This window comes from Vicugna pacos, chromosome 21 (assembly GCF_048564905.1).
Source record: "Vicugna pacos chromosome 21, VicPac4, whole genome shotgun sequence".
NCBI classification, from domain to species: Eukaryota; Metazoa; Chordata; class Mammalia; order Artiodactyla; family Camelidae; genus Vicugna; species Vicugna pacos.
The window spans coordinates 21,091,995-21,114,223 of NC_133007.1; the positions used below are offsets into that span (position 1 = coordinate 21,091,995).

General features: G+C 62.1%; 15 non-coding genes across 15 annotated transcripts; 9 read left to right on the forward strand and 6 right to left on the reverse strand.

Moving 5' to 3' along the window:
• Positions 1-1,401: 1,401 nt before the first annotated feature.
• TRNAG-GCC (transfer RNA glycine (anticodon GCC)) lies at positions 1,402-1,472 on the reverse strand. Its single transcript has one exon. It is a non-coding gene; the product is annotated as a tRNA-Gly (tRNA).
• Positions 1,473-2,573: 1,101 nt separating this feature from the next.
• Positions 2,574-2,656, reverse strand: TRNAL-CAG (transfer RNA leucine (anticodon CAG)). The gene has a single exon. It is a non-coding gene; the product is annotated as a tRNA-Leu (tRNA).
• A 572-nt stretch (positions 2,657-3,228) lies between these two features.
• On the forward strand, positions 3,229-3,300 carry TRNAD-GUC (transfer RNA aspartic acid (anticodon GUC)). The gene has a single exon. It is a non-coding gene; the product is annotated as a tRNA-Asp (tRNA).
• Positions 3,301-4,033: 733 nt separating this feature from the next.
• TRNAG-UCC (transfer RNA glycine (anticodon UCC)) lies at positions 4,034-4,105 on the forward strand. Its single transcript has one exon. It is a non-coding gene; the product is annotated as a tRNA-Gly (tRNA).
• Positions 4,106-4,396: 291 nt separating this feature from the next.
• On the forward strand, positions 4,397-4,468 carry TRNAE-CUC (transfer RNA glutamic acid (anticodon CUC)). Its single transcript has one exon. It is a non-coding gene; the product is annotated as a tRNA-Glu (tRNA).
• A 5,342-nt stretch (positions 4,469-9,810) lies between these two features.
• TRNAG-GCC (transfer RNA glycine (anticodon GCC)) lies at positions 9,811-9,881 on the reverse strand. The gene has a single exon. It is a non-coding gene; the product is annotated as a tRNA-Gly (tRNA).
• A 1,119-nt stretch (positions 9,882-11,000) lies between these two features.
• Positions 11,001-11,083, reverse strand: TRNAL-CAG (transfer RNA leucine (anticodon CAG)). Its single transcript has one exon. It is a non-coding gene; the product is annotated as a tRNA-Leu (tRNA).
• Positions 11,084-11,655: 572 nt separating this feature from the next.
• On the forward strand, positions 11,656-11,727 carry TRNAD-GUC (transfer RNA aspartic acid (anticodon GUC)). Its single transcript has one exon. It is a non-coding gene; the product is annotated as a tRNA-Asp (tRNA).
• Positions 11,728-12,468: 741 nt separating this feature from the next.
• Positions 12,469-12,540, forward strand: TRNAG-UCC (transfer RNA glycine (anticodon UCC)). The gene has a single exon. It is a non-coding gene; the product is annotated as a tRNA-Gly (tRNA).
• A 291-nt stretch (positions 12,541-12,831) lies between these two features.
• Positions 12,832-12,903, forward strand: TRNAE-CUC (transfer RNA glutamic acid (anticodon CUC)). Its single transcript has one exon. It is a non-coding gene; the product is annotated as a tRNA-Glu (tRNA).
• A 5,353-nt stretch (positions 12,904-18,256) lies between these two features.
• TRNAG-GCC (transfer RNA glycine (anticodon GCC)) lies at positions 18,257-18,327 on the reverse strand. Its single transcript has one exon. It is a non-coding gene; the product is annotated as a tRNA-Gly (tRNA).
• Positions 18,328-19,434: 1,107 nt separating this feature from the next.
• TRNAL-CAG (transfer RNA leucine (anticodon CAG)) lies at positions 19,435-19,517 on the reverse strand. Its single transcript has one exon. It is a non-coding gene; the product is annotated as a tRNA-Leu (tRNA).
• Positions 19,518-20,089: 572 nt separating this feature from the next.
• On the forward strand, positions 20,090-20,161 carry TRNAD-GUC (transfer RNA aspartic acid (anticodon GUC)). The gene has a single exon. It is a non-coding gene; the product is annotated as a tRNA-Asp (tRNA).
• Positions 20,162-20,897: 736 nt separating this feature from the next.
• On the forward strand, positions 20,898-20,969 carry TRNAG-UCC (transfer RNA glycine (anticodon UCC)). Its single transcript has one exon. It is a non-coding gene; the product is annotated as a tRNA-Gly (tRNA).
• A 291-nt stretch (positions 20,970-21,260) lies between these two features.
• On the forward strand, positions 21,261-21,332 carry TRNAE-CUC (transfer RNA glutamic acid (anticodon CUC)). The gene has a single exon. It is a non-coding gene; the product is annotated as a tRNA-Glu (tRNA).
• Positions 21,333-22,229: the final 897 nt, after the last annotated feature.

The window sequence follows — 22,229 nt, forward strand, 5'->3', positions numbered from 1 at the left end:
GGAAAAAATCTCAGGTGTCAATCCGTGGATGATTGGCTTAAGGAAATATGAGATATAGATAGGTAGGTAGCTAGGTAGCTAGCTAGCTAGATAGATAGATGGATAGATAGAGATCGATAGATACACAAATAGATAAGAGAGAGAAAAATAGAGTGAGAGAGAGATATTTTCAATGTATTAAAAATCAATCTCACGGAATATTACTCAGCCATTAAAAAGCATGAGATCTTGTCATTTGCAGCAACACGGATGGACCTAGACAGCACTGAACCTAGTATAATAAGTCAGACAGAAGGACAAAACTACATATATGTGGAATCCAAACAATAGTACAAGTGAATCTCTGTGCAGAACAGAAACAGATTCACAGATAGAGAGAACAAACTTACCGTTACCCAAGGGGAAAGTGTAGGGGAGGGATCAATTAGGAGCTGGTGTTAGCGGGTAGGAACAACAGGATTTACGGTACAGCACCGAGAAGTATATTCAACGTCTCGTAATTACCTGTAACGGAAAGGAACGATATATATGTGTATAGATACACATGTATTGAAAAGATAATCAGTTTACTGTACCCCTGAAAATAACACAATACTGTAAATCAACTAGACTTGTATTAAAATGCAAATTCAAAAAAAAAAAAAGAGGCCAAACGGACTGACGCAAGGGCAGAACCCTTGACAAATTAGGATTTGATGGTGCTGGGGGTTGGTGTCGCTAGGTGGGGTGCCAGTGGTGGGAGGAGGGCTTCAGGGGAGGGGGTGGTGCTTGTTGTTGGGGTGTTGGTGGTGATGGTGGTTTTAGTGGTGGGGGAGCGGGCGGGTGTTCGACAAATGTCTCGGCTGAGGGACGTAAAGTGAACATAGAGTGCACTCTGCCATGATATTGTGGCATTCCTCTTTGGAATTCCTCATGCAGGATAACGCTTTGGGGACACTCCTGGGGAGTGCAATGTGGCCCTCCCAGGGGTGGCAGCTTTTCGGTTCCTGGTTGAGCAAACACTGTGTAACTTTCAGAGTGTGGGGAGAGTGAGGCAGAGAGCGGGGAAGCGCGGTGAAACGTGAAGAGGTGGGGCGAGCGGGTGCCAGTGTAGGGTGTTCCTTCCAGTGAGCCGTGTGACCCCAGCGGGATCAGGGTAAGAAAGAGAAAAGGGACAAGGAAGGTGGGTGGGCGCGAGAGTGGCTGAGCCCGCAAGGTGTCAGTTCGCGGAGGCTTGGCTCTCGGGGTAAAGTTTTCGTCCCACGGAGGGTAGGGGGCGCCGGCGTGGGCAGGCCAGGAGAGGGAAGGTGCGGCGGTGGGCTGCGGGTGGGAGCATGCTGTGGTAGGACAGGTGCCTTGAGCGTGGGAGAGGGGAAGCCTAGCTCCGCTGTGGGCTGCGAGACCAAAAGGGGACTGGGTCGCTGCATGGGCCGGGAATTGAACCCGGGCCTCCCGCGTGGCAGGCGAGAATTCTACCACTGAACCACCCATGCACCGATGGCCGCCGCCGCCCGACGCCGCCCCAGCGGCGCTCGCCGCCAACCGCCAGACACTGGTGGCTCGCTGCTCGCCCACGGACACCCGCTCCACGTGAGCAGGAGGCGGTGAGTGACCTGAAGGAGAGGCTCCGGGGGAACGGGGAGGACCCCCAGGGCGCGGCGCGGCGCGGTCGGAGGGAAGGAGGGACGCAGGGACGGAGGCGGACTCGGCCCAACCTGCGCTTCCGAATCTGCCGTCCAGGGCCGCCGCCAGACTGTCAGTGTCGCCGGAGGAAGCCAGGAACCGGACCCAGCCTGGCCTGCGCCCGGATTCCAGTCAGGGCAGGCGACGCGTGGCAGGTGCGGCTGAGCTCGGACGCTCCTCTCAGCGACCGCCGGCCCTGGCCCAAAGTCCCTCTGGCGCCTGGCTTTCTCGCTCGTGCCGGGCGTTGGCGGGCAGCAGGCTGGAGAGGGGATGGGAGCTCGGGCTGTGAGGAGACAGCGAGTGTGGGACATGGGCGCCTGGGAGCGCCGCCGCCGCCGCCGCCGCCGCCGCCGCCGCCGCCGCCGCCGCCGCCGCCGCGCCAAAGACCAGCGGTGTCTGTGTCTGAGCCTGGCTTCTGCGCTCCTGCCGGCCGCTCTCCCGAAGGGTCCCGCTCCGGTGCGTTGGCTGTGAGGAGGAGCACTTTGGCAGAGTGGCTGCTGGCTCGTGGACAGCCGTCTGAGGGAGCGCGCCGGGGTGTGGCTGGGTCCGGCCGGGGCAGCGGCTTCTCGCGTGAACATGCGCTGTGGCGCCAAGGGGGGGTGGTGAAAGAAGTGCCGCGAAGGCCTGCACTGCGAAGGCGAGGAGGGCGTGTGTCCTGAACGCCAGTTTCCAGAGGGTTCCCCCTGGGCTGTTTCTGTGAGGCCGGCGCACAGGACTGAGCAGGAAGAGCGGCTGTGGCTGAGGAGGTCCTGCGTGGGAGAGGCGTCGTGTGGGTGTCGCGTCGAGGGGGCCGGAGTCTGGGGAGCTGGCAAGAGTGCGAGGCAGGAGCGGAGTGTGAGGCGGTAGGGTGTTGTCCAGGCCTGGGACGGGCCGGGTGCAGCATTTGTTGGGCGGGCCAAAAAAGGCTGGCTTGTCAGGAGTGGGATTCGAACCCACGCCTCCAGGGGAGACTGCGACCTGAACGCAGCGCCTTAGACCGCTCGGCCATCCTGACGGCGGGCCTGGGCGCGTCGCCGCTCGGCTGGCTGGGACCCGACGCCGACGCGGACACCGATGCCCTTGGCCCGACGCGGTGCTCTGCGCCAGCGGGCGGCCGTCCGGGCCAACGGGGGAGCGAGGCCAGCCGGCGCGCCCGGCTCGCCGCCGCCGCCCCCTCGCCCACCCCTGGCCCGGGACCCAGCCGGGCCGCGTCCGGCCAGCTTCTGCCGCCGGCCGCGCCCACCCCTCCGCCTCTTCTCCCGGGACGTGGCACGGCGAGCGCCCACCTCCTCCTCACAGCCTTGCTTGCGCTCTCCGGCCCCCTCGGGCCCCTCCTCCCGGCGCGATCCTGGCGTCGGGGGCTATAGGCGGCGCGCACTGGGAGTTTCCAGCGCCACGCGGATCCGGGTCCCTGGCGGGGTCCCGGGCTGCCTCCTTGGATGACGCGTTTGGTGTGGTGTCGGGTCGGGTCGGGCACGTGGCGGGCGCCCGTGGTGGGCGGGGGTCCGAGGACGGGGTGGGGGAGGGGTGTGGGTAGGCGTCTGCAGGCAGCCGGAGAGCGGTCGGGCGCCCAGGAGGCCGCCGCCGTCCTCGTTAGTATAGTGGTGAGTATCCCCGCCTGTCACGCGGGAGACCGGGGTTCGATTCCCCGACGGGGAGGCAACACGCCCCTTTTTGGTGGCTGGCGCCGCTCTCTGTCCAGCCGCCTGGCCCCAAGGGCCCTTCTTCTCGTCCCTCCGCCCTCCAGCGGGGCCTGCCCACCCTCAACCGCCTCCAGCCCTCCACCCCTGCAACCCCTTGCCCGTCCTCCTCGCCGGGCGCTCGGGCGCTCGGGCGCCACGGCCGAGCGAGGGCCTCCTGTCGACCCCACAAGCGCCCGACGACATTGCGGCCCGCCCACAGTGGCTGCCGCAGTGGGCTCCTTGCGACGCGACGCACACCTGCACAGCTTCACGGCTGCCGGGGCGGGTGTGGGGCGGATGAGTCCCGTCTCCTTTCGGTGCGGGGGAGTGGCCTCGCCCAACACCCGTTGGAGAAGGGCTTTGGCGAGCCGGGAACCAGAGGTCGTGTGCCCGGGGAGGGAGGAGGGCCGCGGGCCGCGGCGTGCAGCCGAGGGCCCGGCAGCAGCAAGGCAGCGGCAGCGCGCACCCCCCCACCTCCCCCCCCCCAGCCCCAGAAGCGGTCGGGCCGTGGGCGAGGGCAGCTGCGTAGGGCTGGCGCGGCTGAGGCGCCCGGGGAGACCGTCGGTGGCGCCTGAGGCAGCGCAGAGCTGCTGGCGGACGGGGCGTCGGGGCAGGGCCGCGCCCGGCCGCCGCAGGGGCAGCGGCAGCGGCGGCGAGACTGCGCTCCGGCGAGCCCGGGGCCGGCGTGTCGGGGCGGCCCGGGCTGTGCGGCGTTGGTGGTATAGTGGTGAGCATAGCTGCCTTCCAAGCAGTTGACCCGGGTTCGATTCCCGGCCAACGCAGCGGGCCCATCTTTTGCCGAGCTCCACGGCCGGCCCTCCTTCCCTGGGCCCGTGAGGGAGAACTGGAAGCTGGGCGCAGAAAAGAGGGAGCTAGGTGGCCTGCGGCTTCTCGCGCGTGTGCGAGGAGGAGGCGCGCAGTGTTTTGAGGGTGCCAGCAAGCAGGAAGAACGCTAGGGCACGTGGCTTGCCGGGGGCGGAGGGCGGCTGGACGTGGAAAGGCCGGGCCTTGGCGCCAAGGCAGCGCCCAGTGGCTGGGTCGAGCAGAGGCGGGCCAGACGCGGAGCCCGACGCTCCCTGGTGGTCTAGTGGTTAGGATTCGGCGCTCTCACCGCCGCGGCCCGGGTTCGATTCCCGGTCAGGGAAGCATTTCTTCTTCCTCGCCGCCTACCAACCTCCCCAGCGCGTCCACAAACACTCCGCCCCCACCCCACCACCACCTCCCTTTTAGCCCACGCGCCAAGCCAACTCGTCCGCTCCTTCTCCCCCTCCTCGTGACCTCCGCGCCCCGACAAGAGCCACCCGGTACCCTCCACCTGCAGCCCCAGGCCCTGGCGTGCAACCTCCACCCTCGTGCCCCGCCAAACCTTTTGGCCTCGCGCGCCCACCCACTCGAGGCCTTCGGCGTCCCACCCACTCGAGGCCTTCGGCGTCCCACCCACTCGAGGCCTTCGGCGACTCCTCCTGCTCCGACGCTTGCCCCAGCCCCAAACACGACTGGCCGGCGCAGCCGTGGTCACGAGCGTGCTTGGACTGTCAAGCGGCACTACTTCTGCCACCACAATCCTCGCGGCTGACAAGCCACCCTCTCTTCCCAGCTCAGGCGGTGGTGCTGCTGCTTGTGCTGGTGGTGCTGGTGGTGCTGGTGGTGCCGCTGGTGACGGTGCTGGTGACCGTGGTGGACAGGGTGCCGGCGATGGCGCTGCAGGTTGTGCCGGCGGCGACGGTGGTGGTGGTTGGCGGCATCACTGGTGGCCGCGTCGACGGAAAGCGGAAGGCGCGGGAGAGGGCCCTCCATCTCCAAGTTGGGCCACTTGCCGGGACTGGCCGTCCCTTACGTCTCCTTTCAAGCCAGCGACCAGCCTCGATGGCTTACCTGCTGCGTGCCAGGTCCTGGACTGCCCTCGAAGCCCGTGGGCCTGTCGTTGGGCTTCAAGGACGCGGTGGTCTTGAACCGCGCAGGGGAGCAGACAGGCTGCCGGGAGGCGGAGGTGTGAAAAGGCATCTGGCCACGTGCTTGTAGTTGGACGAAAGGGCAGTGGAGGTGAGAAAGCAGGCAGAAACCGGATACCGTCCGGGAAACCTTAGCTATGCAAGTGGGAGGGTGTGGAGACAGATGCGTGGCAGGGTGCACTACCAGCCAACATGGTATTCGGATTGCATTCCCGGTACTCTCAGTCCTGTCACAGAGAGGCAAGAATGTTACCGACGGTACCTCCCCCTCCACTACCAGCAAACACACACACACACACACACACACACCAGAGTCACACACACACACACACGCACCCCTCACCTAGCTCTGACTTCTAATATTCCCCATTCCCACGTTACGATCTATTATTGGATGGACTCCATCCCTCTCTTCAGCCTGTCTTCACCTTTCCTATGGATTCTGGCCATGGTAAATCACAGGCCAGGCTTGGGCGCGTCTGTCAGCAAAGGGTTTGGTGTGCGGTTCACAGCTTGTTTCCTTCAGAGGCAGAGTGGACAGCCGATGAGCTGCAGCATTTGGCGGCGGCAGTAGAGTCGCTGGATTTAGACCAAGCCGGTTGCCCTGTGGAAGGGAGCCCCTGTCGGCATATGGGTGCATTCCATCACCGCAGGCGCTTTCGTCACCGCCCTTGTGGGTGTGTTCGGGGTGAGTGTGGGTGGGTGAGAGTACGGGGTGAAGGTGTTTGTTGCCGTGGTTGGGGGCCACCCCACGAGGGTTAGGGAACGGAGCCAGACGACCCCATAGAGAAGGGCCAGCCTTGAGCCTCGGGTTGGGAGGTGGCAGGACGAGTCCAGGGCACTGGGTGGAGCGCAGGTGCGAAGGAGAGGTGTGGGGCTTGCGGGGAACTGGCTAGGAGAGTAGTTGGCCACTCAGGCAGGGGCTCTGCCGAAGCTTGGGCCCGCGGTTGCCCTTGGCCCCCCAATTGCGTGCGGTGTGCGGGTGGGACCGATGTAGGGAAGAGGGTGGCCATGGAGTAGGAGTGGGTCTGAGGAGCCCGTGGGAGGCCAGGAGTGGTGGAAGTGAGTCTTCTGCACAGGATGCGTGAGAGAGGGGCTGGGGTACTAGGGGCTGGTGGCGGGTAGAGGGGAGCGAGCCTGGAGTCTTCGACGTAGGGCAGATAGCAAGCGGGGGGGGGGGGTGGCAGAGGCGGGTGAGTGGGCTGTGGTACGAGGACGATGGTGGGAGAGGACCCCAGCGGGGCGGTGGGTGAGAGGGCGAGACAGGTGGCCTGTGCTTTGAGGTGGTCAGGCTAACCAGTGGGCTGGGGCTGGGGCAGCAGGGTAGGAAACAGGCAAGGGAAGGACAGAAACAAGAGTAGGAGACTGGGGCTAGGCGAGGTCTAAATTGAGTGGGGCATTCTACAGCCCCAGAGACACAGATAATCTCTCAACAGGAAACACTTTCAATCCGTCAAGTCTCAGGTGTGTGTGTGTGTGTGTGTGTGTGTGTGTGTGTGTCTGTGTGTGTGTGTCTGTGTGTTTCTGTGTGTGTGTGGCAGGGTGTGTGGCGGGGTTTGGAGCTGAGGGGATGTGGGTTGGGGAGAGTGGCAGGTGAGGATGGAGTCGAGATGTAAAGAGGCCACAAAGGAGAGCTACTACATGATCCAGCAACCCCACTGCAGGCTATACATGTGGGAAGGATGCAACCTCCTCTTCGAGAAGATACAAGCACCGCCCCCCTCGTCCACGTTCCTAGCAGCACTGTTTGCAATAGCTGAGACCCAGAATGAACCCAAGGGCCCATGAGTGGACGATGGACCTAAAAAGATGCGTTGCATAAATATACCGTAGAATATTACTCAGCCATAAAGAAGGATGACATATTGTCATTTGAGGCCACATGGATGGATCTAGAGTCCATCAAACTACGTGAAGGAAGTCAGACTGAGAAAGATAAATGTTATATAATATCACTTCCGGGTGGAATCTAAAACATAATAGACATGAATCTGTGGACAAAACAGAAACACACTCCACGGACATCGAAAACCAACTGACGGTTATGCGAGGGGAAAGGGAAGGGTGGAGGGATCAGTTAGGAGTGTGGGATTAACAGATACACGCTACTGTGTATAAAATAGAGAAGCAACACGGACCTGCTGAATAACACAGGCAGCGATCTTCAATATCCTGGAATACCCTATGAAGGAAACTAATCTGAAAATACAATATACATACAAACCGAACCACTGTGCTGTACACCCGACCTAATACAGGAGCGGAAATCAACTACACTTCAACGACAACGACAACAACAATGAAGGCACCAAAGGAGAGCTACCATATGATCCAGCAACCCCACTGCTGGGTACGTACGTGGGAAAGATGAAACCTCTACTTCGAAAAGATGCAGGCACCGCCCCCCTCCTCCAGGACCTTCCTAGCAGCACTATTTGCAATAGCCGAGACCCAGAATGAACCCAAGGGCCCATGAGCGGACGGTGGACTTAAGAAGATGCGCTGTATAAACCTACCATAGCATATTACTCAGCCACAAAGAAGGATGAAATATTGTCATTCGCTGCCACATGAATGGACCTAGAGTCTATCACACTATGTGAAGTAAGTCAGATATGGAGCAAGATAAATATTATATGATATCCACTTCCAGGTGGAATCTAAAACGTAATAGACATCTGTCTATGTACAAAACAGAAACACACTCCGCAGACATCGATAACCAACTGACGGTTACGCATGGGGAAAGGGAAGAGTGGAGGGATCAGTTAGGAGTATGGGGTTAACAGAAACACGCTACTGCGTATAAAATAGAGAAGCAACACGGACTTGCTGAATAACACAGGGAACGATCTTCAATGTCCTGGAATACCCTATAATGGAAAATAATCTGAAACTACAGTATACATACTAAACCGAATCACTTTGCTGTATACTTGAAACTAATACGGTCTTAGAAATCGACTACACTTCAACGACAACGAAAACAACAATGAAGGCACCAATGGAGAGTTACCATGTGATCCAGCCGTCCCCCTCCTGAGTATGTATGTGGAAAACACAAAACCTCTAATTGGGAAAGATTCATACACCTCAGTGTTCATAGCAGCACTGTGGACCATAGCCATGACAGGGGAAAAAATCTCAGGTGTCAATCCGTGGATGATTGGCTTAAGGAAATATGAGATATAGATAGGTAGGTAGCTAGGTAGCTAGCTAGCTAGATAGATAGATGGATAGATAGAGATCGATAGATACACAAATAGATAAGAGAGAGAAAAATAGAGTGAGAGAGAGATATTTTCAATGTATTAAAAATCAATCTCACGGAATATTACTCAGCCATTAAAAAGCATGAGATCTTGTCATTTGCAGCAACACGGATGGACCTAGACAGCACTGAACCTAGTATAATAAGTCAGACAGAAGGACAAAACTACATATATGTGGAATCCAAACAATAGTACAAGTGAATCTCTGTGCAGAACAGAAACAGATTCACAGATAGAGAGAACAAACTTACCGTTACCCAAGGGGAAAGTGTAGGGGAGGGATCAATTAGGAGCTGGTGTTAGCGGGTAGGAACAACAGGATTTACGGTACAGCACCGAGAAGTATATTCAACGTCTCGTAATTACCTGTAACGGAAAGGAACGATATATATGTGTATAGATACACATGTATTGAAAAGATAATCAGTTTACTGTACCCCTGAAAATAACACAATACTGTAAATCAACTAGACTTGTATTAAAATGCAAATTCAAAAAAAAAAAAAGAGGCCAAACGGACTGACGCAAGGGCAGAACCCTTGACAAATTAGGATTTGATGGTGCTGGGGGTTGGTGTCGCTAGGTGGGGTGCCAGTGGTGGGAGGAGGGCTTCAGGGGAGGGGGTGGTGCTTGTTGTTGGGGTGTTGGTGGTGATGGTGGTTTTAGTGGTGGGGGAGCGGGCGGGTGTTCGACAAATGTCTCGGCTGAGGGACGTAAAGTGAACATAGAGTGCACTCTGCCATGATATTGTGGCATTCCTCTTTGGAATTCCTCATGCAGGATAACGCTTTGGGGACACTCCTGGGGAGTGCAATGTGGCCCTCCCAGGGGTGGCAGCTTTTCGGTTCCTGGTTGAGCAAACACTGTGTAACTTTCAGAGTGTGGGGAGAGTGAGGCAGAGAGCGGGGAAGCGCGGTGAAACGTGAAGAGGTGGGGCGAGCGGGTGCCAGTGTAGGGTGTTCCTTCCAGTGAGCCGTGTGACCCCAGCGGGATCAGGGTAAGAAAGAGAAAAGGGACAAGGAAGGTGGGTGGGCGCGAGAGTGGCTGAGCCCGCAAGGTGTCAGTTCGCGGAGGCTTGGCTCTCGGGGTAAAGTTTTCGTCCCACGGAGGGTAGGGGGCGCCGGCGTGGGCAGGCCAGGAGAGGGAAGGTGCGGCGGTGGGCTGCGGGTGGGAGCATGCTGTGGTAGGACAGGTGCCTTGAGCGTGGGAGAGGGGAAGCCTAGCTCCGCTGTGGGCTGCGAGACCAAAAGGGGACTGGGTCGCTGCATGGGCCGGGAATCGAACCCGGGCCTCCCGCGTGGCAGGCGAGAATTCTACCACTGAACCACCCATGCACCGATGGCCGCCGCCGCCCGACGCCGCCCCAGCGGCGCTCGCCGCCAACCGCCAGACACTGGTGGCTCGCTGCTCGCCCACGGACACCCGCTCCACGTGAGCAGGAGGCGGTGAGTGACCTGAAGGAGAGGCTCCGGGGGAACGGGGAGGACCCCCAGGGCGCGGCGCGGCGCGGTCGGAGGGAAGGAGGGACGCAGGGACGGAGGCGGACTCGGCCCAACCTGCGCTTCCGAATCTGCCGTCCAGGGTCGCCGCCAGACTGTCAGTGTCGCCGGAGGAAGCCAGGAACCGGACCCAGCCTGGCCTGCGCCCGGATTCCAGTCAGGGCAGGCGACGCGTGGCAGGTGCGGCTGAGCTCGGACGCTCCTCTCAGCGACCGCCGGCCCTGGCCCAAAGTCCCTCTGGCGCCTGGCTTTCTCGCTCGTGCCGGGCGTTGGCGGGCAGCAGGCTGGAGAGGGGATGGGAGCTCGGGCTGTGAGGAGACAGCGAGTGTGGGACATGGGCGCCTGGGAGCGCCGCCGCCGCCGCCGCCGCCGCCGCCGCCGCCGCCGCCGCCGCCGCCGCCGCCGCCGCCGCCGCCGCCGCGCCAAAGACCAGCGGTGTCTGTGTCTGAGCCTGGCTTCTGCGCTCCTGCCGGCCGCTCTCCCGAAGGGTCCCGCTCCGGTGCGTTGGCTGTGAGGAGGAGCACTTTGGCAGAGTGGCTGCTGGCTCGTGGACAGCCGTCTGAGGGAGCGCGCCGGGGTGTGGCTGGGTCCGGCCGGGGCAGCGGCTTCTCGCGTGAACATGCGCTGTGGCGCCAAGGGGGGGTGGTGAAAGAAGTGCCGCGAAGGCCTGCACTGCGAAGGCGAGGAGGGCGTGTGTCCTGAACGCCAGTTTCCAGAGGGTTCCCCCTGGGCTGTTTCTGTGAGGCCGGCGCACAGGACTGAGCAGGAAGAGCGGCTGTGGCTGAGGAGGTCCTGCGTGGGAGAGGCGTCGTGTGGGTGTCGCGTCGAGGGGGCCGGAGTCTGGGGAGCTGGCAAGAGTGCGAGGCAGGAGCGGAGTGTGAGGCGGTAGGGTGTTGTCCAGGCCTGGGACGGGCCGGGTGCAGCATTTGTTGGGCGGGCCAAAAAAGGCTGGCTTGTCAGGAGTGGGATTCGAACCCACGCCTCCAGGGGAGACTGCGACCTGAACGCAGCGCCTTAGACCGCTCGGCCATCCTGACGGCGGGCCTGGGCGCGTCGCCGCTCGGCTGGCTGGGACCCGACGCCGACGCGGACACCGATGCCCTTGGCCCGACGCGGTGCTCTGCGCCAGCGGGCGGCCGTCCGGGCCAACGGGGGAGCGAGGCCAGCCGGCGCGCCCGGCTCGCCGCCGCCGCCCCCTCGCCCACCCCTGGCCCGGGACCCAGCCGGGCCGCGTCCGGCCAGCTTCTGCCGCCGGCCGCGCCCACCCCTCCGCCTCTTCTCCCGGGACGTGGCACGGCGAGCGCCCACCTCCTCCTCACAGCCTTGCTTGCGCTCTCCGGCCCCCTCGGGCCCCTCCTCCCGGCGCGATCCTGGCGTCGGGGGCTATAGGCGGCGCGCACTGGGAGTTTCCAGCGCCACGCGGATCCGGGTCCCTGGCGGGGTCCCGGGCTGCCTCCTTGGATGACGCGTTTGGTGTGGTGTCGGGTCGGGTCGGGCACGTGGCGGGCGCCCGTGGTGGGCGGGGGTCCGAGGACGGGGTGGGGGAGGGGTGTGGGTAGGCGTCTGCAGGCAGCCGGAGAGCGGTCGGGCGCCCAGGAGGCCGCCGCCGTCCTCGTTAGTATAGTGGTGAGTATCCCCGCCTGTCACGCGGGAGACCGGGGTTCGATTCCCCGACGGGGAGGCAACACGCCCCTTTTTGGTGGCTGGCGCCGCTCTCTGTCCAGCCGCCTGGCCCCAAGGGCCCTTCTTCTCGTCCCTCCGCCCTCCAGCGGGGCCTGCCCACCCTCAACCGCCTCCAGCCCTCCACCCCTGCAACCCCTTGCCCGTCCTCCTCGCCGGGCGCTCGGGCGCTCGGGCGCTCGGGCGCCACGGCCGAGCGAGGGCCTCCTGTCGACCCCACAAGCGCCCGACGACATTGCGGCCCGCCCACAGTGGCTGCCGCAGTGGGCTCCTTGCGACGCGACGCACACCTGCACAGCTTCACGGCTGCCGGGGCGGGGGTGGGGCGGATGAGTCCCGTCTCCTTTCGGTGCGGGGGAGTGGCCTCGCCCAACACCCGTTGGAGAAGGGCTTTGGCGAGCCGGGAACCAGAGGTCGTGTGCCCGGGGAGGGAGGAGGGCCGCGGGCCGCGGCGTGCAGCCGAGGGCCCGGCAGCAGCAAGGCAGCGGCAGCGCGCACCCCCCCACCTCCCCCCCCCCAGCCCCAGAAGCGGTCGGGCCGTGGGCGAGGGCAGCTGCGTAGGGCTGGCGCGGCTGAGGCGCCCGGGGAGACCGTCGGTGGCGCCTGAGGCAGCGCAGAGCTGCTGGCGGACGGGGCGTCGGGGCAGGGCCGCGCCCGGCCGCCGCAGGGGCAGCGGCAGCGGCGGCGAGACTGTGCTCCGGCGAGCCCGGGGCCGGCGTGTCGGGGCGGCCCGGGCTGTGCGGCGTTGGTGGTATAGTGGTGAGCATAGCTGCCTTCCAAGCAGTTGACCCGGGTTCGATTCCCGGCCAACGCAGCGGGCCCATCTTTTGCCGAGCTCCACGGCCGGCCCTCCTTCCCTGGGCCCGTGAGGGAGAACTGGAAGCTGGGCGCAGAAAAGAGGGAGCTAGGTGGCCTGCGGCTTCTCGCGCGTGTGCGAGGAGGAGGCGCGCAGTGTTTTGAGGGTGCCAGCAAGCAGGAAGAACGCTAGGGCACGTGGCTTGCCGGGGGCGGAGGGCGGCTGGACGTGGAAAGGCCGGGCCTTGGCGCCAAGGCAGCGCCCAGTGGCTGGGTCGAGCAGAGGCGGGCCAGACGCGGAGCCCGACGCTCCCTGGTGGTCTAGTGGTTAGGATTCGGCGCTCTCACCGCCGCGGCCCGGGTTCGATTCCCGGTCAGGGAAGCATTTCTTCTTCCTCGCCGCCTACCAACCTCCCCAGCGCGTCCACAAACACTCCGCCCCCACCCCACCACCACCTCCCTTTTAGCCCACGCGCCAAGCCAACTCGTCCGCTCCTTCTCCCCCTCCTCGTGACCTCCGCGCCCCGACAAGAGCCACCCGGTACCCTCCACCTGCAGCCCCAGGCCCTGGCGTGCAACCTCCACCCTCGTGCCCCGCCAAACCTTTTGGCCTCGCGCGCCCACCCACTCGAGGCCTTCGGCGTCCCACCCACTCGAGGCCTTCGGCGTCCCACCCACTCGAGGCCTTCGGCGACTCCTCCTGCTCCGACGCTTGCCCCAGCCCCAAACACGACTGGCCGGCGCAGCCGTGGTCACGAGCGTGCTTGGACTGTCAAGCGGCACTACTTCTGCCACCACAATCCTCGCGGCTGACAAGCCACCCTCTCTTCCCAGCTCAGGCGGTGGTGCTGCTGCTTGTGCTGGTGGTGCTGGTGGTGCTGGTGGTGCCGCTGGTGACGGTGCTGGTGACCGTGGTGGACAGGGTGCCGGCGATGGCGCTGCAGGTTGTGCCGGCGGCGACGGTGGTGGTGGTTGGCGGCATCACTGGTGGCCGCGTCGACGGAAAGCGGAAGGCGCGGGAGAGGGCCCTCCATCTCCAAGTTGGGCCACTTGCCGGGACTGGCCGTCCCTTACGTCTCCTTTCAAGCCAGCGACCAGCCTCGATGGCTTACCTGCTGCGTGCCAGGTCCTGGACTGCCCTCGAAGCCCGTGGGCCTGTCGTTGGGCTTCAAGGACGCGGTGGTCTTGAACCGCGCAGGGGAGCAGACAGGCTGCCGGGAGGCGGAGGTGTGAAAAGGCATCTGGCCACGTGCTTGTAGTTGGACGAAAGGGCAGTGGAGGTGAGAAAGCAGGCAGAAACCGGATACCGTCCGGGAAACCTTAGCTATGCAAGTGGGAGGGTGTGGAGACAGATGCGTGGCAGGGTGCACTACCAGCCAACATGGTATTCGGATTGCATTCCCGGTACTCTCAGTCCTGTCACAGAGAGGCAAGAATGTTACCGACGGTACCTCCCCCTCCACTACCAGCAAACACACACACACACACACACACACACCAGAGTCACACACACACACACACGCACCCCTCACCTAGCTCTGACTTCTAATATTCCCCATTCCCACGTTACGATCTATTATTGGATGGACTCCATCCCTCTCTTCAGCCTGTCTTCACCTTTCCTATGGATTCTGGCCATGGTAAATCACAGGCCAGGCTTGGGCGCGTCTGTCAGCAAAGGGTTTGGTGTGCGGTTCACAGCTTGTTTCCTTCAGAGGCAGAGTGGACAGCCGATGAGCTGCAGCATTTGGCGGCGGCAGTAGAGTCGCTGGATTTAGACCAAGCCGGTTGCCCTGTGGAAGGGAGCCCCTGTCGGCATATGGGTGCATTCCATCACCGCAGGCGCTTTCGTCACCGCCCTTGTGGGTGTGTTCGGGGTGAGTGTGGGTGGGTGAGAGTACGGGGTGAAGGTGTTTGTTGCCGTGGTTGGGGGCCACCCCACGAGGGTTAGGGAACGGAGCCAGACGACCCCATAGAGAAGGGCCAGCCTTGAGCCTCGGGTTGGGAGGTGGCAGGACGAGTCCAGGGCACTGGGTGGAGCGCAGGTGCGAAGGAGAGGTGTGGGGCTTGCGGGGAACTGGCTAGGAGAGTAGTTGGCCACTCAGGCAGGGGCTCTGCCGAAGCTTGGGCCCGCGGTTGCCCTTGGCCCCCCAATTGCGTGCGGTGTGCGGGTGGGACCGATGTAGGGAAGAGGGTGGCCATGGAGTAGGAGTGGGTCTGAGGAGCCCGTGGGAGGCCAGGAGTGGTGGAAGTGAGTCTTCTGCACAGGATGCGTGAGAGAGGGGCTGGGGTACTAGGGGCTGGTGGCGGGTAGAGGGGAGCGAGCCTGGAGTCTTCGACGTAGGGCAGATAGCAAGCGGGGGGGGGTGGCAGAGGCGGGTGAGTGGGCTGTGGTACGAGGACGATGGTGGGAGAGGACCCCAGCGGGGCGGTGGGTGAGAGGGCGAGACAGGTGGCCTGTGCTTTGAGGTGGTCAGGCTAACCAGTGGGCTGGGGCTGGGGCAGCAGGGTAGGAAACAGGCAAGGGAAGGACAGAAACAAGAGTAGGAGACTGGGGCTAGGCGAGGTCTAAATTGAGTGGGGCATTCTACAGCCCCAGAGACACAGATAATCTCTCAACAGGAAACACTTTCAATCCGTCAAGTCTCAGGTGTGTGTGTGTGTGTGTGTGTGTGTGTGTGTGTCTGTGTGTGTGTGTCTGTGTGTGTGTGTCTGTGTGTTTCTGTGTGTGTGTGGCAGGGTGTGTGGCGGGGTTTGGAGCTGAGGGGATGTGGGTTGGGGAGAGTGGCAGGTGAGGATGGAGTCGAGATGTAAAGAGGCCACAAAGGAGAGCTACTACATGATCCAGCAACCCCACTGCAGGCTATACATGTGGGAAGGATGCAACCTCCTCTTCGAGAAGATACAAGCACCGCCCCCCTCGTCCACGTTCCTAGCAGCACTGTTTGCAATAGCTGAGACCCAGAATGAACCCAAGGGCCCATGAGTGGACGATGGACCTAAAAAGATGCGTTGCATAAATATACCGTAGAATATTACTCAGCCATAAAGAAGGATGACATATTGTCATTTGAGGCCACATGGATGGATCTAGAGTCCATCAAACTACGTGAAGGAAGTCAGACTGAGAAAGATAAATGTTATATAATATCACTTCCGGGTGGAATCTAAAACATAATAGACATGAATCTGTGGACAAAACAGAAACACACTCCACGGACATCGAAAACCAACTGACGGTTATGCGAGGGGAAAGGGAAGGGTGGAGGGATCAGTTAGGAGTGTGGGATTAACAGATACACGCTACTGTGTATAAAATAGAGAAGCAACACGGACCTGCTGAATAACACAGGCAGCGATCTTCAATATCCTGGAATACCCTATGAAGGAAACTAATCTGAAAATACAATATACATACAAACCGAACCACTGTGCTGTACACCCGACCTAATACAGGAGCGGAAATCAACTACACTTCAACGACAACGACAACAACAATGAAGGCACCAAAGGAGAGCTACCATATGATCCAGCAACCCCACTGCTGGGTACGTACGTGGGAAAGATGAAACCTCTACTTCGAAAAGATGCAGGCACCGCCCCCCTCCTCCAGGACCTTCCTAGCAGCACTATTTGCAATAGCCGAGACCCAGAATGAACCCAAGGGCCCATGAGCGGACGGTGGACTTAAGAAGATGCGCTGTATAAACCTACCATAGCATATTACTCAGCCACAAAGAAGGATGAAATATTGTCATTCGCTGCCACATGAATGGACCTAGAGTCTATCACACTATGTGAAGTAAGTCAGATATGGAGCAAGATAAATATTATATGATATCCACTTCCAGGTGGAATCTAAAACGTAATAGACATCTGTCTATGTACAAAACAGAAACACACTCCGCAGACATCGATAACCAACTGACGGTTACGCATGGGGAAAGGGAAGAGTGGAGGGATCAGTTAGGAGTATGGGGTTAACAGAAACACGCTACTGCGTATAAAATAGAGAAGCAACACGGACTTGCTGAATAACACAGGGAACGATCTTCAATGTCCTGGAATACCCTATAATGGAAAATAATCTGAAACTACAGTATACATACTAAACCGAATCACTTTGCTGTATACTTGAAACTAATACGGTCTTAGAAATCGACTACACTTCAACGACAACGAAAACAACAATGAAGGCACCAATGGAGAGTTACCATGTGATCCAGCCGTCCCCCTCCTGAGTATGTATGCGGAAAACACAAAACCTCTAATTGGGAAAGATTCATACACCTCAGTGTTCATAGCAGCACTGTGGACCATAGCCATGACAGGGGAAAAAATCTCAGGTGTCAATCCGTGGATGATTGGCTTAAGGAAATATGAGATATAGATAGGTAGGTAGCTAGGTAGCTAGCTAGCTAGATAGATAGATGGATAGATAGAGATCGATAGATACACAAATAGATAAGAGAGAGAAAAATAGAGTGAGAGAGAGATATTTTCAATGTATTAAAAATCAATCTCACGGAATATTACTCAGCCATTAAAAAGCATGAGATCTTGTCATTTGCAGCAACACGGATGGACCTAGACAGCACTGAACCTAGTATAATAAGTCAGACAGAAGGACAAAACTACATATATGTGGAATCCAAACAATAGTACAAGTGAATCTCTGTGCAGAACAGAAACAGATTCACAGATAGAGAGAACAAACTTACCGTTACCCAAGGGGAAAGTGTAGGGGAGGGATCAATTAGGAGCTGGTGTTAGCGGGTAGGAACAACAGGATTTACGGTACAGCACCGAGAAGTATATTCAACGTCTCGTAATTACCTGTAACGGAAAGGAACGATATATATGTGTATAGATACACATGTATTGAAAAGATAATCAGTTTACTGTACCCCTGAAAATAACACAATACTGTAAATCAACTAGACTTGTATTAAAATGCAAATTCAAAAAAAAAAAAAAAGAGGCCAAACGGACTGACGCAAGGGCAGAACCCTTGACAAATTAGGATTTGATGGTGCTGGGGGTTGGTGTCGCTAGGTGGGGTGCCAGTGGTGGGAGGAGGGCTTCAGGGGAGGGGGTGGTGCTTGTTGTTGGGGTGTTGGTGGTGATGGTGGTTTTAGTGGTGGGGGAGCGGGCGGGTGTTCGACAAATGTCTCGGCTGAGGGACGTAAAGTGAACATAGAGTGCACTCTGCCATGATATTGTGGCATTCCTCTTTGGAATTCCTCATGCAGGATAACGCTTTGGGGACACTCCTGGGGAGTGCAATGTGGCCCTCCCAGGGGTGGCAGCTTTTCGGTTCCTGGTTGAGCAAACACTGTGTAACTTTCAGAGTGTGGGGAGAGTGAGGCAGAGAGCGGGGAAGCGCGGTGAAACGTGAAGAGGTGGGGCGAGCGGGTGCCAGTGTAGGGTGTTCCTTCCAGTGAGCCGTGTGACCCCAGCGGGATCAGGGTAAGAAAGAGAAAAGGGACAAGGAAGGTGGGTGGGCGCGAGAGTGGCTGAGCCCGCAAGGTGTCAGTTCGCGGAGGCTTGGCTCTCGGGGTAAAGTTTTCGTCCCACGGAGGGTAGGGGGCGCCGGCGTGGGCAGGCCAGGAGAGGGAAGGTGCGGCGGTGGGCTGCGGGTGGGAGCATGCTGTGGTAGGACAGGTGCCTTGAGCGTGGGAGAGGGGAAGCCTAGCTCCGCTGTGGGCTGCGAGACCAAAAGGGGACTGGGTCGCTGCATGGGCCGGGAATCGAACCCGGGCCTCCCGCGTGGCAGGCGAGAATTCTACCACTGAACCACCCATGCACCGATGGCCGCCGCCGCCCGACGCCGCCCCAGCGGCGCTCGCCGCCAACCGCCAGACACTGGTGGCTCGCTGCTCGCCCACGGACACCCGCTCCACGTGAGCAGGAGGCGGTGAGTGACCTGAAGGAGAGGCTCCGGGGGAACGGGGAGGACCCCCAGGGCGCGGCGCGGCGCGGTCGGAGGGAAGGAGGGACGCAGGGACGGAGGCGGACTCGGCCCAACCTGCGCTTCCGAATCTGCCGTCCAGGGCCGCCGCCAGACTGTCAGTGTCGCCGGAGGAAGCCAGGAACCGGACCCAGCCTGGCCTGCGCCCGGATTCCAGTCAGGGCAGGCGACGCGTGGCAGGTGCGGCTGAGCTCGGACGCTCCTCTCAGCGACCGCCGGCCCTGGCCCAAAGTCCCTCTGGCGCCTGGCTTTCTCGCTCGTGCCGGGCGTTGGCGGGCAGCAGGCTGGAGAGGGGATGGGAGCTCGGGCTGTGAGGAGACAGCGAGTGTGGGACATGGGCGCCTGGGAGCGCCGCCGCCGCCGCCGCCGCCGCCGCCGCCGCCGCCGCCGCCGCCGCCGCCGCCGCCGCGCCAAAGACCAGCGGTGTCTGTGTCTGAGCCTGGCTTCTGCGCTCCTGCCGGCCGCTCTCCCGAAGGGTCCCGCTCCGGTGCGTTGGCTGTGAGGAGGAGCACTTTGGCAGAGTGGCTGCTGGCTCGTGGACAGCCGTCTGAGGGAGCGCGCCGGGGTGTGGCTGGGTCCGGCCGGGGCAGCGGCTTCTCGCGTGAACATGCGCTGTGGCGCCAAGGGGGGGTGGTGAAAGAAGTGCCGCGAAGGCCTGCACTGCGAAGGCGAGGAGGGCGTGTGTCCTGAACGCCAGTTTCCAGAGGGTTCCCCCTGGGCTGTTTCTGTGAGGCCGGCGCACAGGACTGAGCAGGAAGAGCGGCTGTGGCTGAGGAGGTCCTGCGTGGGAGAGGCGTCGTGTGGGTGTCGCGTCGAGGGGGCCGGAGTCTGGGGAGCTGGCAAGAGTGCGAGGCAGGAGCGGAGTGTGAGGCGGTAGGGTGTTGTCCAGGCCTGGGACGGGCCGGGTGCAGCATTTGTTGGGCGGGCCAAAAAAGGCTGGCTTGTCAGGAGTGGGATTCGAACCCACGCCTCCAGGGGAGACTGCGACCTGAACGCAGCGCCTTAGACCGCTCGGCCATCCTGACGGCGGGCCTGGGCGCGTCGCCGCTCGGCTGGCTGGGACCCGACGCCGACGCGGACACCGATGCCCTTGGCCCGACGCGGTGCTCTGCGCCAGCGGGCGGCCGTCCGGGCCAACGGGGGAGCGAGGCCAGCCGGCGCGCCCGGCTCGCCGCCGCCGCCCCCTCGCCCACCCCTGGCCCGGGACCCAGCCGGGCCGCGTCCGGCCAGCTTCTGCCGCCGGCCGCGCCCACCCCTCCGCCTCTTCTCCCGGGACGTGGCACGGCGAGCGCCCACCTCCTCCTCACAGCCTTGCTTGCGCTCTCCGGTCCCCTCGGGCCCCTCCTCCCGGCGCGATCCTGGCGTCGGGGGCTATAGGCGGCGCGCACTGGGAGTTTCCAGCGCCACGCGGATCCGGGTCCCTGGCGGGGTCCCGGGCTGCCTCCTTGGATGACGCGTTTGGTGTGGTGTCGGGTCGGGTCGGGCACGTGGCGGGCGCCCGTGGTGGGCGGGGGTCCGAGGACGGGGTGGGGGAGGGGTGTGGGTAGGCGTCTGCAGGCAGCCGGAGAGCGGTCGGGCGCCCAGGAGGCCGCCGCCGTCCTCGTTAGTATAGTGGTGAGTATCCCCGCCTGTCACGCGGGAGACCGGGGTTCGATTCCCCGACGGGGAGGCAACACGCCCCTTTTTGGTGGCTGGCGCCGCTCTCTGTCCAGCCGCCTGGCCCCAAGGGCCCTTCTTCTCGTCCCTCCGCCCTCCAGCGGGGCCTGCCCACCCTCAACCGCCTCCAGCCCTCCACCCCTGCAACCCCTTGCCCGTCCTCCTCGCCGGGCGCTCGGGCGCTCGGGCGCCACGGCCGAGCGAGGGCCTCCTGTCGACCCCACAAGCGCCCGACGACATTGCGGCCCGCCCACAGTGGCTGCCGCAGTGGGCTCCTTGCGACGCGACGCACACCTGCACAGCTTCACGGCTGCCGGGGCGGGTGTGGGGCGGATGAGTCCCGTCTCCTTTCGGTGCGGGGGAGTGGCCTCGCCCAACACCCGTCGGAGAAGGGCTTTGGCGAGCCGGGAACCAGAGGTCGTGTGCCCGGGGAGGGAGGAGGGCCGCGGGCCGCGGCGTGCAGCCGAGGGCCCGGCAGCAGCAAGGCAGCGGCAGCGCGCACCCCCCCACCTCACCCCCCCCCCCAGCCCCAGAAGCGGTCGGGCCGTGGGCGAGGGCAGCTGCGTAGGGCTGGCGCGGCTGAGGCGCCCGGGGAGACCGTCGGTGGCGCCTGAGGCAGCGCAGAGCTGCTGGCGGACGGGGCGTCGGGGCAGGGCCGCGCCCGGCCGCCGCAGGGGCAGCGGCAGCGGCGGCGAGACTGCGCTCCGGCGAGCCCGGGGCCGGCGTGTCGGGGCGGCCCGGGCTGTGCGGCGTTGGTGGTATAGTGGTGAGCATAGCTGCCTTCCAAGCAGTTGACCCGGGTTCGATTCCCGGCCAACGCAGCGGGCCCATCTTTTGCCGAGCTCCACGGCCGGCCCTCCTTCCCTGGGCCCGTGAGGGAGAACTGGAAGCTGGGCGCAGAAAAGAGGGAGCTAGGTGGCCTGCGGCTTCTCGCGCGTGTGCGAGGAGGAGGCGCGCAGTGTTTTGAGGGTGCCAGCAAGCAGGAAGAACGCTAGGGCACGTGGCTTGCCGGGGGCGGAGGGCGGCTGGACGTGGAAAGGCCGGGCCTTGGCGCCAAGGCAGCGCCCAGTGGCTGGGTCGAGCAGAGGCGGGCCAGACGCGGAGCCCGACGCTCCCTGGTGGTCTAGTGGTTAGGATTCGGCGCTCTCACCGCCGCGGCCCGGGTTCGATTCCCGGTCAGGGAAGCATTTCTTCTTCCTCGCCGCCTACCAACCTCCCCAGCGCGTCCACAAACACTCCGCCCCCACCCCACCACCACCTCCCTTTTAGCCCACGCGCCAAGCCAACTCGTCCGCTCCTTCTCCCCCTCCTCGTGACCTCCGCGCCCCGACAAGAGCCACCCGGTACCCTCCACCTGCAGCCCCAGGCCCTGGCGTGCAACCTCCACCCTCGTGCCCCGCCAAACCTTTTGGCCTCGCGCGCCCACCCACTCGAGGCCTTCGGCGTCCCACCCACTCGAGGCCTTCGGCGTCCCACCCACTCGAGGCCTTCGGCGACTCCTCCTGCTCCGACGCTTGCCCCAGCCCCAAACACGACTGGCCGGCGCAGCCGTGGTCACGAGCGTGCTTGGACTGTCAAGCGGCACTACTTCTGCCACCACAATCCTCGCGGCTGACAAGCCACCCTCTCTTCCCAGCTCAGGCGGTGGTGCTGCTGCTTGTGCTGGTGGTGCTGGTGGTGCTGGTGGTGCCGCTGGTGACGGTGCTGGTGACCGTGGTGGACAGGGTGCCGGCGATGGCGCTGCAGGTTGTGCCGGCGGCGACGGTGGTGGTGGTTGGCGGCATCACTGGTGGCCGCGTCGACGGAAAGCGGAAGGCGCGGGAGAGGGCCCTCCATCTCCAAGTTGGGCCACTTGCCGGGACTGGCCGTCCCTTACGTCTCCTTTCAAGCCAGCGACCAGCCTCGATGGCTTACCTGCTGCGTGCCAGGTCCTGGACTGCCCTCGAAGCCCGTGGGCCTGTCGTTGGGCTTCAAGGACGCGGTGGTCTTGAACCGCGCAGGGGAGCAGACAGGCTGCCGGGAGGCGGAGGTGTGAAAAGGCATCTGGCCACGTGCTTGTAGTTGGACGAAAGGGCAGTGGA